We start from the raw sequence: 4,871 nt of genomic DNA on the forward strand, positions 1-4,871 counted from the left end.
TTACCTTTTGGGTTATACTTTTTTTTGCCCTCAGAGTTAGCTACTCAGTGGTGTCGAAATTCCCTCGCCCACTGGCCTATATAGCCATTCTGCGGTTTTCCTCTCATTAACTAGTTCTATGTTGAAGAGTTGTGGCACTCAAGTGTGTCGCCAGTTAGCAAATAGCTAATCCTTCTTGTTTTTCTTAAGACCTTGTTACAGTTTCCTTAACGTATCTTATACTACCCTGGGTACATAATCTCATAGCGTTTCTCCGTTGCTAGTTCAGATTCTTCAATCTCGTGTGATCATACCAGCACTTACGCATTAAGTTCCATCAGAATTTCGAAGTTAAGCGTGCTAGGGCGAGAGTAATATTGGGATGGGTGACCTTCATGGGAAGTCTTCGTGTCGCGTTTCATTATAACCTTTTCCACGAGGTGCGGCACTCAACTTAGCTCCAGATTTACCTCAGCGTTGTCTCGCGAGTCTTTATGTTTTGCCCCGTCTTTTCGTCTGTTATCTTGCATCTAGTATCGGCATAGACCTTTAGCTCCATGATCCTTTATTCACTTTATGTTCTCCTTATTTTCTACCACATGAGGCTTTCTATTCCTTTTTCTTTCGTTATTTATCTATCACAACATTATTTGCGCCTAATTCTATAACCAACGTTTTGGCTTTTGGTCTAGCATGCTATTATTATCCTTCGTAGTGTCTCTTGAATTATTCGATATCTTTTCTGTCACGACCCAACCCCGTAGGCCGCGACTGGAGTCCGACCTGGACCCCCCCGTACATATATCTATTAGCTGAGGTCACATTGAATCGTAAATAAGACAATATCATGTAACAGAGCCCCACTGGCGATAACATTTTCATAAACTGTAGCCCTTTTCGTTTGTATCACAACATGACAGGGCACGCAAGCCGACAAGGCTGCCATAACATAATAATATATATCATATATCATGTAGACCCAGCTTAATCAAACTGACATACACAACCCACATATACATGTCTGCAGACCTCTAAACATATAAATGACAACATATGGCGGGACAGGGCCCCCGCCGTACCCCTGAATGGATAAAACAATTTCTATACATCCGTGGACAGTATCAAAAACTAGGCTCCGATACAATGAAGCCTCTTCCAGCTGAGCTGCATGGAATCCTAAGCTGACGGACTCCCAAAATCTGTATCTGTACCTGCGGGCATGAACGCAGCCCCCCGAGAAAGGGGGATCAGTACGATATGTGTACTGAGTATGTAAAACATAATATAAAAACAACTGGAAACATATCTGAGATAGAGAATCAGGGGATAAGATATCAATTCAGAAACCTGTACCTGTACTTTATGAATTACAAAAACATGCATGTTCGAGTCATATCATATAGCCGGCCCTTTCGGGGGTCCGGTGAATCATCTCTGTAAAATCATCTCTGTAAAACCATCATGGCCCCAGTGCCATCACCACCTTATTACAACTCATCATCATATAATTATACACGTATCCTGGCCCTCTATTGAGGGACTCAGTGAATAATGCAGTGAACTGTGCACGAGAACATATCCTGGCCCGGGGGACTCAGGGAAAGAAGTGTTTACAATTATACACGAGTAGAGTAGTGAGTAACTATATGCAATTTAAATCATTATCAGACACTCGACAGAATAAGAAAGTTAAGCTTTTATTTGAGAACCCGAGTAGCGGTGTAGTCATCTCGAGTGTCCTCTAAATGCCATTATGGGCTGTCTCAATTATAATCTCGGGGCTCCTAGACATGTACTAAAGTAAAGCCAAATCGCTTATGGAACCAGAACATTTGTTAACATATAGTCTGTAAGACTTGGAGCCTGTACATTTGTTACCTTTTTAACATATAAAAGTTTCCAGGGAAATAGTTCGATTATTATAAAAGTTCGATATTCAGACGTAAATAAGAGATGCTAAGAATGGAGTTACGCCGGAACTCATATCATGTTTAACCTACAACTAAGACATGCCAGAAGAAGAAAGAGAATAAACTATATATGGTCTATACTTTTCTTTATGGGATCTGCATACACATATTTCATACCCGGCCCATCATGGGGCTCGGTGAATCATTATGGCATCATAATCTCACTTTCGTACCAAACACGTATCAAAGGAAATGAGAGATAGCTTTCCAAATACTAGTGTTTAATACATAGAAGCCTTACTAGGCAATACTCAATTCTTGCAGAAATTCCAATACTAAGCAGTGGATATGGGTTATGAGGCATACTTGGAGTTTTGGGAATGGAATTATCCCCACATTCCACACACACTTCACTTAAGGCTAAAACTTGCCAAAAGGAAAGAAAGATAATTGTACGTGCTTATACCAAAACATGCCACAAGAAAGCTTTACATAGCTTTTGGGAGTTACCCTTTATCCTGCTCGTCTCGTCGTCTTCCGAACCTATTCAATATGAAAGTAATACGAATATCAACTACTCTTAACTTTCCAGCATCTTGGATTACGCCTTAATGTTAATGGAATCTATTGCCTTAGTTGTTTCCTCGACTAGTCCTTTAGTTTGTTAAGGCGTTAACGAAAATTGGGCAGCACCTCCCCTATAATGTGCCCTATCCAAATTTCCAATCATGTCCCTAAGACCTACAGCCAACCAACAACAACAACCTGCAGCAATTCATACCAACAATATACAACATACACTCCAAACAACTTATTCTAAAAATACGATATCTCAATAGGGCGTCTAGCCTTTATTTTGTGACGCCTTTAATTATACATAACAAGGGGTCATGTGGCTTCTACCAGAAGCACCCTAACCCACATTAGGACATATTTAGGCCCTGCAACAACAAGCCACACCCCTGCAGAGCAACTCACAAGAACAACACTTTGTTTCGACAACAATTCAACTATAACGACTACAAATTAGTTTATTCCGAACGCCAAGTATTTCTAAGCCATTTTCATATTTCCAGCCACCAATAGGGAGTGTAACATGCTCCATAAGAACACATAAAGCTCAAATTTAAAGAAGAAACCTTACCTTACGTTAAACTTGTCAAACTCGCCAAAACTATCCAAAATGTGAAATCTGGACAGCTTACTGTTTTACCTTGTCGCTTCGTTTTGAAGGGGTAATGGAGGGAAACAGGATTTACGTCCTCATGAAAGTTATATACATGTGTATTAGGGTCGCAAAAAATTTGGAATCATCCCTACATCAATTTTGTAAAAAAAGATATGACCAAAATACTCACAGCTGTCCGTGTAGGATTTCCAAAACCAAATTTGAGCAGTACCTCTTCTACACTTCATCACCACTTTTCAAGCTGATAAAAGTGGAACTGGATTTTGGAGTCTGAATGAAATTTATAGAACCACGAAATACCTTTCCAAAACATATTAAATCACTTGAAACGAATCTGTACACAAGAAGTTATACGATTATTACTAACCACTGTCCCTTCCAAAAACGGGTTTATTAATTAACGTTTTCTCTTATTTTCTCTTCCAAATTCCAATTGCAAAGCTGGAGTTTTACTTCCATGAAGGTCTTAAAATACATATATACATATCCACGTACTTAAGGTACACCGTATATAATTAATTCACGGAAGAAAATTGGAAAACAAACCTTTAAACTTCAAGAACCATGGCTGCCTCTCTATTTCTCTCCCTCACATTTTTTTCTCTCTAAGTTGGCTGATGTTTTGATGGATAACTGAAGTATATGATATATATCAACATATATATGTGGCTTTAGGGTGTAACACGTGTCAACCCCAAGAGGTGACACGTGTCCAGCCCCTATTGGGCCACCGTATCATGCTGCCAACTATGGGCTGCCACGTGGAAGTGGGGTCCACCACCCCCCAAGCAGGTGGATCACCTGCTTGCTTGAGGTGCTGCCACGTGTCGCTTCTTCATTGGCTACCACGTGTCGTCTTTTTTTTTCCCCTTCCTCGTGGGCTCGTAATCTCGTCTTATTTTATGTACCTATGAAATCCGTGCTACGTAAGTTTGATATATGCTTAAGTAGCTCAAGTGCATATGACTTTTAACTTAGTAGCTTACATAGGTAAATCGAGTCCTACGACTCATTACTTGACCTCCAATTCCTTTCGGACTCTTATGATTTCATCTCCAACCTTCTCTAGTATGGGGTATCACATTCTCCCTTCCTTAGAGCCGTTTGATAGTGTCATAACTTAAGTGGCTCGCATGCTAACTTCTAAGTAACTTAAGGGACATTCCGAGTTTAAAAAGGGTGGGGTGTAACATCCTTCCCCCCTTTAGAACATTCGTCCCCGAATGTTAGCTAAAACTTCTCTTAGCACCTTATACAAATCGTAGGGAGATTCATTGCTATTTTCTTAACACGTACTTCCATACCAATATTTCATATACGTGTTTCAGGAATCGGGGTTACCTGTAAATATTGGGAATAGGTGCAAATACTTGTGTTTTATATCCTCTTCAATTTCCCAGGTCATCCCTTTTCTGGTTTTGGTTTTGCCACAGTATCTTGACGGAAGGCACGTCCTCAGTTCGCAACCTTCTAATTTGCCAATCCAAGATGGCAATAAATTTCTCCTCATAGGATAACTCTTCTATATCATGGACTTCATTTATGAGACATACTATGGGTGGATCACCAGTACAGTTGTGAAAAATTTATATTTAATAGACTGGGCGTATGGTTTCCAAATCAGGTGGTAAGCTTAAATTACCAGTCACATTGCCCACCTTATGAGTAACTTGATACCTTCTAACATATTTTGGGTTAAGTCCCCTTTTCTGGGTGACTCCGTTATGAACATCCAATCATCCATTTGAACTTTGAATGTCGATGTCGATTATCTGTATATCATTCCTGCCGAC

General features: G+C 40.0%; 1 pseudogene; it reads left to right on the plus strand.

The window, feature by feature from the left end:
- Positions 1-279: 279 nt before the first annotated feature.
- On the plus strand, positions 280-399 carry LOC129871810 (5S ribosomal RNA; annotated as a pseudogene).
- Positions 400-4,871: the final 4,472 nt, after the last annotated feature.

This window comes from Solanum dulcamara, chromosome 10 (genome assembly GCF_947179165.1).
Source record: "Solanum dulcamara chromosome 10, daSolDulc1.2, whole genome shotgun sequence".
Lineage (NCBI taxonomy): Eukaryota > Viridiplantae > Streptophyta > Magnoliopsida > Solanales > Solanaceae > Solanum > Solanum dulcamara.